This window comes from Mustela erminea, chromosome 3 (genome assembly GCF_009829155.1).
Source record: "Mustela erminea isolate mMusErm1 chromosome 3, mMusErm1.Pri, whole genome shotgun sequence".
Taxonomy (NCBI): domain Eukaryota; kingdom Metazoa; phylum Chordata; class Mammalia; order Carnivora; family Mustelidae; genus Mustela; species Mustela erminea.
Genome location: NC_045616.1, coordinates 65054890 through 65069096, shown reverse-complemented (window position 1 = coordinate 65069096; position 14207 = coordinate 65054890). Strand labels below are relative to the sequence as shown.

General features: G+C 40.2%; 1 protein-coding gene across 7 annotated transcripts in view; it reads left to right on the top strand.

Moving 5' to 3' along the window:
• Positions 1-14207, top strand: part of ARHGEF28 (Rho guanine nucleotide exchange factor 28) — a 317873-nt gene that overhangs the window by 141996 nt on the left and 161670 nt on the right. The window lies entirely within an intron of this gene.

Here is a 14207-nt window from a genome sequence, read left to right as displayed (position 1 = left end):
ATTAAATTGGATAAGATTAAATGGGCTAATCGAGGTAAAGGGATATGCATTTTGTAAACAGAATCTTAAGGCCCTATGCTACACACAGAGAAGATCTCCATTTGTTTCTTTCAGTCAGGGTTTAGTAAAACTCCCTTGGGAAATGGAAGGTGTTTCTTATTGCTGAAGAACTTGGATGAGACAGTTCACAATCCTAGTTCATCATTGATCCAGGTCTGACTCCTGTGTGCTGTACTGGGCTTTATAGTGGCTGGTTGATATGTATGAAGGGTGGGTACCCTGGGGACTACCATTCTCCTCACCAGTATCTCAGAGACCTCCAAGATGGCTTGGAACATATCAAGTGTTCAAGAAGTATTTGTGGTATGAATGCAAGTTGTATTTTGGGACCTTTAAAAGAAAGTCACAATACCTAGATAGCACTATTATAATTCATATGTATATGAAAAAGTACATGTTTTCTGGCTAAGGAAATTTATCTCTCACACACACACACATACATACGTATACATGCGTGTCCCCATACGTTCACACATACATGTACATATACATGTATGTTGATATACATGAATGTACTCACATATGTAGTGATTTGTGTATATATGTATGTTTTCTGACTAAGGAACTTTATTTTCTTAAGCCCCCTAACCTTTCTTTTTTTTTTTAAACTAATATTGGAGTGTATTTTACTTTTTGGAAGGCAGATTCATTTTGACAAAGGCATAAAGTTTTCATTCTTTTTCTCCAGTCACTGCACGCAAAGCCACAAGTAAAATGCCCCTAAGCCTCCGGGAGCAGCAGATGCAAGTCAGAAGCAGGGCTCCTTCCCTAGCCCACTGCCTCCCTCAGCATAGCAGCTTGGAGTCAGCAGTGGACTAAGCTGTGTCTCTGCAGATGACAAATTGTTGAAGGTTATGGGACTTAATTACTGCACATGAATAACTTAAACTAAGAGCCTTTAAAATGGGATTCCTGTTACCCACATGCTATGTTTTCATCCTACAATTTAGGAATGAGTTAAGAAATCTTAGTTCTGTGGACTGACAATAATACATGCGTACCATTTTCTGTGTTGGGGGTAGATGTCTGCACAGTCATTGCTGATAGATATACATAGCCAGGTAAGTTGGGTGAACAGTAGCCTAACTGCCAAGTTGGCAAGGGTCACCCAACTGCCATTTTTATTGCTATTTAGAAATGTATTTGTGTTTTCTAAGTTTTCATTGGTCATGACTTTTGTTTATCCATATCCTTAAAGTAGGCAAATTTATGTCAGTAAGAGGTTCTTTACTTTGCATGAGATATATTTTATGGGAGAACAATTCTAGTGTCATAGTCATTGGAAATCTATGTTTTGGAGTTGGGTTCAAATCCTGACCCTGTTGCTATGGGGCTTACTGGGCAAGTTACTTTACTTCTTGTGTCATAATGTTTTAACTTCTGAAATTAAGCTTTATAGTATCCCTCTCATCAGCTTGTTGTAATGATTAAATTAGATAATATGTAGTGAATCTTCTATAACAGTCTCTGAGTATATTAAGTTCTCAGTAAAAGTTGACTTTCATGTGCATATGTGAATCGATTTTCATATATGGAGTATATTGTATGTACATATACAGATGGAAAATTTGTACAAATGCAAATTAGACTTGGTTTGGACAAATGAAGCTACAAAGGATAAAATCTTGGTATTGTAAAAAATTAATTGTATATGTGCTGCCAAAGCGAGCACTGTAAAAAAATTAATTGAAAATTCCTAGGAACTTCTCTAGACTTTCTCTTAGAACAGTTTACAGTGCTGGAGGTAACATTGCCTTCAGCCTAGACTTATAATGGAACTTCTCTACAACATCAGTGTTCAGGTAGAGTTAATACACTTTTTTTCTTTTGCCTCCTCTGAGTGAATGAATTCCACTACCTTAGTTTGCTGATCCTTTCTTCCATTTAATCTAGTCTACTGTTGAATCTTTTTTTTTTTTTTTAATTTTCATTTCGTGTGTTATGTTCTTGAGCTCTATAATTTCTGGTTAGAAGTTGTTTATATTTTCTACCTTTTTTTGTTGAAATTTTCACTTTGTTCACACATTGCTTCCCCAACTGTGGAAAGGATCTTTATGACTGTTATTTTGAACTCTGTATTGGATAAATCACTTACCTCCATTAAGAATTGATTTTTTAGGGGCACCTGAGTGGCTCAGTGGGTTAAGCCTGTGCCTTCAGCTCGGGTCGTGGTGTCAGGGTCCTGGGATTGAGCCCCACGTCAGGCTCTCTCCTCTGTGGGAGGCCTGCTTCCCCCTCTCTCTCTATGCCTGCCTCTCTGCCTACTTGTGATTTCTCTCTGTCAAATAAATAAATAAAATCTTAAAAAAAAAGAATTGATTTTTTAAATTTAAAAAATTTACCTTGTTCTTTTGTTTGGAACCTGTTCTCCTGTTTTTTGTTTTTGTTTTTGTTTTTGTTTTTCATTTTCTTTGACTCTCATGTTGGTTTCTGTACATTAGATGAAACAGACACCTCTCCCAGTCTTGACAAACTGGTCTCCTGTAGATGAACCTTGTTGGTCAGCTTAGCCCAAGTTCCTGGTTGCTTCTCAAACTTTATTGATTGTCCAACTTGCTCTCTGTGTTCTTAGTAGTACCCAGTAGTTGGGGATATGCTAAGACCCATCAGTGTCCTGTAGGAGAAGATCTCACTCACAACCCAGATATAAGCTCATTAGAAACCCTATGCTTAGGCATAAGCTGGGACAGTATGCAGTCAAATATCTTCCAGGAAAAGGGTGGGAGATGAGCATTCTTTGCTCCCTCTGTGCTGAACCCTGAAGGGATAGTTGCCGCAAGGGTTTCTCTGTACGCCCATTAACAATTACTTCTTCTTCTTTTTTTTAAATCTTATTTATTTATTTGTCAGAGAGAAAGAGACAGACAGACAGTGCACAAGCAGGCAGAGGCAGAGACAGAAGCAGGCTCCCCACCGAGGAGCCTGATGTGGGACTTGATCCAGGACCCTGGGATCATGACCTGAGCCGAAGGCAGTGGCTTAACCAACTGAGCCACCCAGGTGTCCCAGCAACAATTACTTCTTTATTCAATACAGTCCTGCAGGACTCATGAAGGCAAACCGCATTGGCTATCAGAGCGAGGCAGTCTGGGACGCTGTCCCTTAGGTGGCAGTTATAAAACCTGGGGTACCAGATGTGTTTACAAGCTGCTTACAGAGAGATGCTGCTGACCTGGACCTATTGTTGGAATGAAGCAAACCCAGAAGGGGTTGGGGGATTTCCCATTGGCTCCCTTGGGGTCCAGGGAGGATCACAGTCACATCCTAGATACATGCCAATGAGCAAATGGACCTTTAAGCAGCAGTTTATAAAGTAGGCAGTCAAATTCCTTCCAAGAAAAGACTGGGAGATATGTCTTTCTGCCTGCTTCCTCTATGTTATACCCTGAGGGGGTAGTCTCGGTGAGTGCTTGTCTGCCTGTTAAGAACTACTTCTTTGCTCTAGTCCTGTGGAATTCTTGGATGTATTGTCCCCTGGCTATCAGCTTGGTGAAGTCTTCCAGAGTTGGGGTGCTAGATGTGATGCACACCTTTCATTCCTCAGGGAGGAGCTGAGGATTGTACGGCGCTGTGCCGGGGTAGTTTATGGTGAGCGTGTCTCAGCCTTTTGTGCCCATTCTGATGCGGTGCTTCCACATTGACCATGTGTATGAGAGAAGTCATTCACTGAGTTCCTGGAGTTCTCTCAGAGAATTGCTGTGTGTGACACCGTACATTAGGTGCCGCCATGGGAGAAGGAGCGTTCAGGAGTCTCCTATGTCCACAGTGTGGTCCCTCTTTTTCAGTTTAGTAGAAACTCTACTAAACTGTGAGAAGTTGAGACTCTTGTACATGCTCACCTCGTCCTCTGCTAATGAACCTATTGTGCTGGTGCTGCTTGTCTTTAAGGTAGTAAGATAACAGCACACTAAGAAACAGTGGCATATGGGGCACCTGGGTGGCTCAGTGGGTTAAGCCTTGCCTTTGGTTCAGGTCATGATCTCGGGGTCCTGGGATCAAGCCTTGCATTGGGCTCTCTGCTCAGCGGGGAGCCTGCTTCCCCCCGCTTCTCTCTGTCTGCCTCTCTGCCTACTTGTGACCACTCTCTCTGTGTCAAATAAATAAAATCTTTAAAAAAAGAAAAGATAAGAAAAGAAATGGTGGCATATGGCCCACTGGAGTTTACTGCGTGTTACATGAGAGTGGCATCAAAAGTGGAAAGCAGTTTTTTTCCTAGCAATTATTTCTCCTAATACTTATCCAGAAACGATTTAAAGCTTCACCATTTGTGCTTCAAATTCTTTGGGTTTACTTATTTATGCTTTTTTGGTGGGCTAAGTGGATGTGCTGAATGAGTATTAATTGATGTCTGTAATGACTCTGTCTTGGAAGAGTCTGATGGAAGCCTTAGTAGGAAGCCTGAGTGCGTTTCCTTGCCTTTGGCATTTTATAATCCCTCACTTTTTGCCTTTTCAATCACTGTGCATTATCAGGAAGGCCTGAGATCCTGGAGAAGGGCCAGGCTGAGCAGAGTGTTGTGTCTCATCAAGAAAAGCAGAGATTTTTCTTGGCCCTGCTTCTTACCCATCTTTACTCACAAGGCAACTTTATTATACGTTCTAGGGAAGGAAATATCGCTGGTTTTATTTAATCTTGTGCCATAAGTAAAATTGGATTTCTGTTTTATAAAATTAAACCCAGTTCTTTGAAATAGCTTTCATGATAAAAAGCTCTTGCAGGATGTTAGGACCCCATATTTACAGTAAAACTTGGAGTAGAATAATATATCCAATAAAATGTCACAATTTATCTTTTTTTTTGTTTTGGGTACATTGCTTGTTTATTTTTTTTTTTTTTTGGACAGAGCAATATTTCTCAGAGATAGGCATAATTCTGACAATTAGATTAACTGGCATAAGGTATTTTGTTTCATTTCCTTGGAACTCATGTAACTTGTGAGTTAGTTTTCCCTTCCTGCTCAACCATATTATTTCACTTGTGTTCCCAGAAGTTTGACATGCCTGACTAGCACCAAGCTTGCGGTCTCCATGAGAAGGTCACCATTTGAGTAAAGAGCCCAAAGGGACTACAGATACCATTTCAGAGGACTGATGACATTGCCTTTAGGAACATAATAGCTCTTAGCCCAACCTATGGCATAAGTAGAGGTTGTCCTGGTTGAGCTTTCTGACAGAAGAAAAATGAACCCACTTATGTTAAAAAACTAACAAAGTCATAAAGACTACCTCTCTCAGTGTATATTCACATTTAAAAACCAGTATGTAGCAACAGTTTACAGATTTAAGACATTTTTGCCAAAGTAAATTATTACAAAAAGTGAATTTGGAGTTTCCTGCAGTTCTCTATGTTAATTAAATATTTCATACATTCAGAGGTCTCTATAGGCACAAATTTTTTAGTTATGGAAAAGATGGAACCCTGTTATAATGATTATGAAAACATAACTCAATCTTTTTTTTTGCCAGCTTTTAGAGACATAGTTGGCATACAATATTGTGTACATTTAAGGTGTACAGTGTGTTGATTTTATACACTTATATATTGCAAAATGATTACTGCTATAGCATTAGGTAACAACTCCATTCTGTTACTTAAATATCATTTCCTTTTGATGTCAAGAACTTTTAAGAAAAGTGATATCATGAATTGGATCTGCAGGGCATACATAATATAATTTTTAAATAAATTAAATTTTATCTGGTAGATTGTTTCATCAAGTGAAAAGAGTTAAACTTGACTCTTGCCTTTATATCTGATTCAGTGAGTGAAAGAAATTTTTAGGGTAAGCCAGTTGAGCTTGTGAAACTTTTCAGCAGGGCTGTCTTGGACCTAAACACAATTGCTGTATTTAGGGATCCTCCTTCTCTTTCTGGAGCTGTCTCTAAAAATGATTGGGAGGGAGACAAACCGTAAGAGACTCTTAATTTCACAAAACAAACTGAGGGTTGCCAGGGGATAGGGGGGTGGGGATAGGGTGGCTGGGTTATGGACATTGGGGAGGGTATGTGCTATATGGTAAGTGCTGTGAAGTGTGTAAGTCTGATGATTCACAGACGTGTACCCCTGGGGCAAATAATATATTATATGTTAATAAAAATAATGAAGTATAAAAAAAAGTAATGGGTGGAAGTGGTAGAACCCGCTGAAAGTGCCTTAGATAATTGATTAATGTAATTACTGATTTCAAAGATGAGAATACTTGAGAATTGAGAAATTTAAGAAATGTTTTAGTTGAGACTACATATTGTGAGGGCAAGTCGAAGTAGTATTAGTCTGTACAAAAACAAGTTACACTGTAATTAATATTGACTTAGAGGAAAAGTGGAAACCTTGTCAGGGACCACGAGTTTAATGGATATATCATGCTGTTACTAAGAAGGGTGGTTAGCATGACGGTCTATTTTATTAATAGGGTCTTCATAAATTAGTTCCTATTGAAGGGGAATCTTTGCTTTTCTACACTTTACAACTTATGGGGGGAAAAGGGAAAAAATGCAGAAGGCCAAAAGAACTTTGGAAGAAATTTTATAAAAGTGGGGGTCATTCAACAATTGTTAAAATGTGTCTTAATTGGGGGCACCTGGGTAGCTCATTCGGGTAAGCATTTGCCTTCGGTTCAGGTCATGATCCCCGGTGCTGGGTTCTCGGATTGAGTCCCACATCGGGCTCCCTCTTGAGTGCGGAGCCTGCTTCTCCCTGTCCCTCTGCTGCTTCCCCTGCTTGTGTGCTTTCCCTCTGTCAAATAAATAAATAAAATTTAAAAAATACGTCTTGTTTAGTGTTACCTAAGGCCTTTAAAGTGCAGTTATATTGCTTTTTATCTCAGGAGACCATTAAGTGAGAAGTAATTGTTCATAACTAAAGACTAAGTGGGAACTGCCAGTTTTCTGTGACATCTACATGGTGCTTCAGGCCACACACCCAGAGTCTTCACCTTCTTTCTAGGCAACAGCAGAAGGAAACGTGTGGGCCAGCAATGTTTGACAAAGGAAAATATCTGTTGACCTCTCTTTGAATAGAGGAAAGAGAACTGTCACTAGTAAGAAGCAAGATTCGAGTAACACTTGAAATAGAGCTTGGCTGCTGTTTTTATCCTTGAGTAAAATTTGCTGGCTGTATAAATAGAAAAGAATAAAGCAAGGCTCAGTAGCATGCCTTGTTGGTTGGCCTCAACTTATGTTCTAGGACTTATTAGCTAGGGGATGGCATATTGAACTATAAGAATGACTTGCTGTCCTGCAGACTGTGAAATGTCAGCTTTGTTTTTCTGACCCAAAGCTTTGTACTGGACAGCAAATTTGAAATAACATCAGCCGGTGTCCTCCGAGGGGTTAGGAAACCCACAAAGGACAGATTTATTATAAAATACAAGCTTTCTGTTTAAAATTTCTGTTTAAAATTGAGGAGTTTTGAAATTAGTGCATGACAGGTACCAATTAATGCTGAGGTTTTGAGTGTTTTTCTTGGAAATCTTGACATTTTTCAACCAGTTACATATATACTCAATATTACTTTTTAGCCTTCTGTTACTTTTGATGGTATCTCCTGGAACAAACCTGTCCACACTTCCTTTTCTGACATTTTAAGCTGGGAATCTATTCCTTCCGTTGCTAAGGTAACCCAGTGCGTGAATGCTAGTGGTGGAGAGAATGTTTTTTAGAACAGGTTCCATGTTAAATTGATACCATTGTTACACATTACTTAGGCAGGTACTCCAATAGTCATCATTTGTGAAGTCTTAAATCTTTAATTAAAAAATGTTTTCTCTGTCTTCCATCCCATTTTTAGCCATTCATTTTTAAGGAATGGGTTTTCTGGCAGTAATGAATTTTATATGGAATTGAATTTTATATGGAAAGAGTGTGTCATTAAATAATTTGAATTTATTTTTCAGTTAAACTCATTAACCACATTCTCTCTTTAAGGTGTTACATTTTAAAGATGAGAAGGCAGCTTAAAGTTTTCCCTAAAAAATAAGTCTCCTACTTTTATCTGGCACCAATGGCCCTTAGATTGGAATTGAGAATTAAATATTTATTCTCACATCCTCTGATGTGAGAACAGAGGTTGTATTCAGGTTACTTTCACCCTCTCTCATAATTTTCAAGGAAAAAAAAGTAATTGGAAGCTCTTATTTTTTTCAAATAGCCTATCAAGGGATTCAGGATGGTAGAAGGTTTTGGAATTCCCCTCTGGGTAGCCATGTCCCACCCGTTCTTCTTTCCCCTGGAAACCCTATAAACCCTATAAGATGCATATGACAGTTTTTGATTGCACTCAGGGAACCAAACTTGAATTTTCAAATAATAGTATCCAAGGATTCTGTTAATACTTAAGGCAAAAAATTAAAATTTTCGCTTTTTTCTTAGATGTCAGAGTATTTGAATGCTGGCAGCTATCCATGTATTACTTGGTCTAAAAAATAAATAATTGGCTTTGAAACTACCTATGTTTACAGGTTTAAAGGCTGATGGTTGAAGAGATATGTGGGAGAGCCTAGGGAAGAGGGTGGGTAGAGTGAGGCAGACAGAAGTGATGAGATGTTCTTAGGGAAACGACCAACCCAGATCCTTTGGAAGTGCTCTACTCTGTGGGTGCCAAGTGAACTGTGAAAGGCCTTGTCTTGACTCTATAAGAGGTGGGCCTTTATGTGCCCTGAGGCCGACATAGGTAGAACCACCCATCACCCCCAGTCTTTTGTAATCCTGCCCTAGGTCCTGGTTCATAATGATTCCCACATAGCTGCTTTCCCTGCCCTAGATTTGTAGCTATTGCAACTTTTATTTTGCAGGTTTGTCATGAGACTGTACTGTGTGTGTGTGTGTGTGTGTGTGTGTGTGCACGGTGACCTATCAGGCTGACATGTGCAGAGTCTGGTAAGCCCAGCCCTTAGGATTGGTTTAGTTTGTTTTGGAGTGGCTTAGTTCCTTCTGTTTGGTTTCCTCACTCATTTTGTTGACTTGTTCAAGGTTCTGTCTTTACTGCCCTTGTTTTTGCTATCTTTGACATAACTGTTTCTTTGCTGTAAGAATTTTAGTTTTTGGAGGTGGAAGAGTCTGAGTTCAGAGCCTCAATGCTTCATGTGGTGAGTGAGCTTGGGCAGTTGCTTGATGGTATCAGAACTCAGTTTCTGCCCCTGTGAAATGGGGATGATCATAGTCTTTCCCTAGTGCATTGACTGTCGGGATCAAATAAGATAATACGCATAAGTTACTTCCTAAATGTTAGATGGAAACAAGGACTGTAAAGGAATGTAAAGTCATTGGCACCTAATAAGAATTAAATAAAAAGGAAGTTGTGGTGGTGACTTCTTTGCTTTCATTCATATGGGACAGCTGCCCACCGAGAGTTGTGACCTTTTTCTAACCTCCCCACCCTCAGCCTCATCCCAGGTAGGGAGCACCTTCAACACCTATTTCCTGTTTGCTTATCCCCTCTCCCTTCCTCTTCTGCTCACCTTGTGCTAAGGGATGGGATGAGATTTCCCACTGAAGTTGTAACTCATAACCATGGAGTTGACTATTTCTCACTCTAGCCGTTTGGACTTGGGACTCTGGCTTCCAGTGTAAGGGCAGTGAGTGGATCCTGCCACTCATGCCTTCTCACTCAGATGAGAAGTTGCTTTCCTGGTTGGGGTTCAGTTCAGATTCTCAGTGCAGATTTCAGAAGGCCATTGCCAAGCTATGAGGAGTCTATTCTTTTTTCTGCTTGTCAGTAATAAAATTAGACTGCGGGGCACCTGGCTGGCTCAGTTGTTAAGCATCTGCCTTCGGTCGGGTCACGATCCCCGGGTCCTGGGATCCAGGGTCCTGGGATCAAGCCCTGCATCGGGCTCCCTGCTCATTGGGGAACCTGCTTCTCCCTCTGCTTGCTGCTCTGCCTACTTGGGCTCTCTTTCTGTCCAATAAATAAATAAAAGCTTAAAAAAATTAGACTGCAGTATATTTTTATTTGTCTTCCAAACAGAATGGGGTTCGTGAAGGCTCAGTTGGGAGGATGCCTGGCAATTCCATAGGCTATGCTGTGAAGTGAGGGGAAAGAATGCTCAGTGCATAGTAGGCTGTCAGCAGATATCTAATGAATGAATAAATGGTGGACACAAACCAGAGCTTAAAGAAGTATTAACAAATGATTTTAAAAAATCTAATGCACAAACTGGAAAGTAGGTATGATAACAGTTGTTGCTTATGGTGCCTAATGACTGCCTGCTGCCCAAGGCGTGGGGCTGACACACATGTGTCTCAATGGCACATCTGTTATCTTACACAGATGCAATTATAGTGCCTCCTAAGCAGACATCTGGTTGCCTTCAATTATGCTTTTAAATTACAACCAGAGGAAAACTGTTTTGGAGTAAACCATGTCTCTATCTAGTGAAAGTTGTACTTTTTGTGTGGAAAATATCAGACAAATGTATACGACTGAGAAGTCCCCCCAATACTGGCTTTCATAGTTCTTGACAACATTGTTTTATACGGTATTTTCATTATGTCCCCCTGACACTTCTGGGTAGTAGGCTGGGAAGATAACACTCAGCTTCTCCATTAAGCCCCTTAACGGTTGAGAATTAAGGGGTCTTTCCACAGCTACATTTCTGTAAGTGTTCAAATCCAGATCTTTCAACTCTTCTGTCTGTCTGCCTTTGCACTATGCAGTATTGTGACCAGATTCTTAGTAGATACTATTGATGTGTACATTGCATAGTTTAGTCTTGACATGTCCCCAGATAGTGCAGGCCAGAAATTGGATTGCCATCTTTGAGTTCTGATAAGGACTTCTTTTTTTTTTAAGATTTTATTTATTTATTTGACAGATAGAGATCACAAGTAGGCAGAGAGGCAGACAGAGAGAGAGGGAAGTAGGCTCCCTGCTGAGCAGAGAGCCTGATGCAGGGCTCAATCCCAGGACCTTGGGATCATGACCTGAGCCGAAGGCAGAGGCTTTAATCCACGGAGCCACCCAGGTGCCCCGATAAGGACTTTTTAATGTTTCAACTGATTTAGTACTAGTTCCACAAGGTAAAATAAAGTATATCCAGCCTAAAAGAGAGGCAAACTCCATAAACTGCATTCTAGCATCACATACGGCAATGTGAATTTGATGGAATGAAACTGTGTGATTGGTGTTTTCCCAGACTTGCAGTCAGGAGTTGTCATCTGAGTGTCTCAAATATGCCTGATGCAGAAAAGATGTATCAGGAAGCTAGAACCCACCCTTGGGCTTGTTGCACTTCTCTTCTTCTCCCATTGCCTTTACTGTCCAGCCATACCTGCCATGTTGGTATTGTGCTCCTTTGGCCGTTCTGTTTCAATATCTTTCCTATGAAACTGTTGATATTTTCAGTTTCCATTTTGGACTTAACAACCTCTGATCTTCTCGGTGGAGAAGTGATTTTTTTAATGCACCAAAGCCCTGATTAGACCACTTGAATGAAAGATGCCATAGTACATGATCTCTCCTATTTCACTGAGAGTCCTGAAAAAATAGGAGATTGTATGTGATGCTCATACCACATATTCTCATCTGTGTTCCATAAAATATTTTTTTCATTCTCTTTAGTTTTTCCTCATCACTTTGCCATTGAATAAACGTCTCAATTTTCAAGTCATCATACATGAGGGAGGTAGTAGGTCCAATACTTTCCTTATTTCTGTTCATACTCTATGTCTATGCCTAGAGCTGCAACTCATCAGTCAGTGGTTTCATGGGCCGGATATTTATTTCAAAGAAAAGTGGGCGGCAATATGGTATTCAAAGATAATCTTTACATCTACAAGATCTGGCATATAGTACTGGCATTGAATACTAGTTTCATTTAGTGTTTGTCTACTGAATGACTTAGATGCAAAAATTGAGACCTTACAGTATTGAATACATTTCAACGGCTCCACTTAGTTGTTGTGAAACATCAGTATATCCTACAAAGTAGAAGTACTCCTGAATTAAACTGCATTTAAAAGCATTTGCTGGGGCACCTGGGTGGCTCAGTCATTAATCATCTGCCTTCAGCTCAGGTCGTGATTCCAGGGTCCTGGGATCAAGCCCCACATCGGCTCCCTGCTTGGCTGGAGTTTGCTTCTCCCTCTCCCACTCCCTCTGCCTGTGTTCCCTCTCTCTCTGTGTCTCTCTCTGTCAAATAAATAAAATCTCAAAAAAATAGAATAAAAGCATTTGTTTCTAGATTATTGCCCACTCACACTTATCTTTAATATTTTGCTTACAGTGTTTAAGGATATATCTTGGTTTGGGAGCAAGTATTGTAGATTAAGAATAACTTGTGAAAGTCACAAACTTTTTTTTGTTATTATTCATTGTTGAAATTTTTAGCTAATAGATCTTAAGAGATGATAGGGAAGACGGTGGTATAAAAAGGAAGCATTGCCAGTTATTTTGTTAACCACTTACTTAGACAAAGTAGCAGATCTTAACTCTGGTGTTGTATTAGAATCACTAGGGAATCTTTGGGAAAAAGTAAGGCTTGGGTCCCAAACCTGGAAATTCTGTTTTAATTGTCCTAGGGTGAGCCTTAAACACAGCTTCCTGTGTGTGTTGGTGGGGAGATATAGGCACCATTGGACCTCAGAAGTAGCTCCATTCATGGCCTCCTCTTTGTCCTAGAGAAATGATGCCCACTTGTAGAGTAACTGTTTCCTTGCTTTTCCTTAAATTTCTACTACCTATGTGTTCTTAAATAGTATGCCTTAGCTGTTCACTTTGTAAAATTTCGTATTAACCAAAACATATTCTGTGAACTCTTTTGTGACTTTTCTGCAACAATAGTATATTTCTTAGTTTTTTTCTATGTTAGTCTGTACTTTTTTATTGATGTTAGGATACTAGTGTGATTATACTGCAGTTTATTCTATTGTTGGTAGATGTTGAGATCCCTTCTGTTTTTGGACAGTTATACATTTTTATGTGTGTTTGCTGTGACATGCAAAGCATGGTGCTCACTAGGGTTTATATGTAGGAGTGGAAATGCTTAATCACTGAAGACTTCAGTTTCTTCAGATTTATTCTATGACGGCAATGTATTTTCCAAAGTGGTTATACCCATTTACATTTCCTGTAGCCATGACTGTGAGTTCCTATGGACTTGGTAATTTATTTTTACATATTCCGCTGTCTCCAGACCTTGTGAAGCTATAGTGGTCCCAAATTTGGACTGAACAGTATATAAAATCACTTTCCTTCAGCAACAGCCTCACCAGCTACTTCAGCCGCTGTGCTTGAACACTGTCGGAAGACCTTTGGGGTGGGCTGTATTTCCTGCATCCTTGATCCTCAGTAAGTCAGGCTGGGATGAATATTCTCAGGACCTTGGGTCTCTGATGTGATCGCCTTATTTTCTGGGCGCAGAAACTGAGGTGTGGCAGAACGAGAGGCATAGGCTTTGAGCCTCCATCCCTGTCTGGGTCCAGGGGACTCCCTTTATGCCGTGATGGGAAATGCTGATTGAATGGCACAGCCTACTCACTTCCTCTTTGTGTCTGGGTGATTTTGCTCCCAGGATGTGACAGGTCATACCTTCTCATGTTTGCTATTAGAACAATTACAAGTAATTCTGTTTTAGTAACATTAGTTCACATAACTCCTGGCATTAGCTACACAGGAAGAGACATATTTATTTGGTTAAAAATATATTTTAAACACACCTCCTCCCACTTCTGCCAGATTGTATAACCCCTTTTCACAGCTTGTTTTCCTGGCCACTGTTAAGAATCTGAAACTCTATAACAAGCAGAATTATTTATATATGTCATGGTGTTTCCTATTTCAGGCTCTTTGCCTGATTCTGGGCTCTGAACTTTCAAACCGAATGAGAAGGCTCTCTCAAACCGTCTTGGTCAGCTTCTTATTTGCTTCCTTCAAACATCAGAAGATCCTTTCTACCCCTGCCTTCCCACCTTCCCAGGAGTGGACAGATTGAGAAGGAGGAACAGTTTCAGCAGTGAGCTGTTCTTTCCTGCAAGTTTCCTTTGCTCCTCTATGAACTAGATGTGAGATTAGAGCCCAGGGAGGGAATGGGGAGCTGGGCTAACAGAACATGCCTGGAAAGTGTTCCAAAGGAGAAAAACTCCTGCCACCCACACAGGTAGAATGGAGTGAACTCCTCCCCAGGGTCAAGGGTATCTGGGGTACTGCCC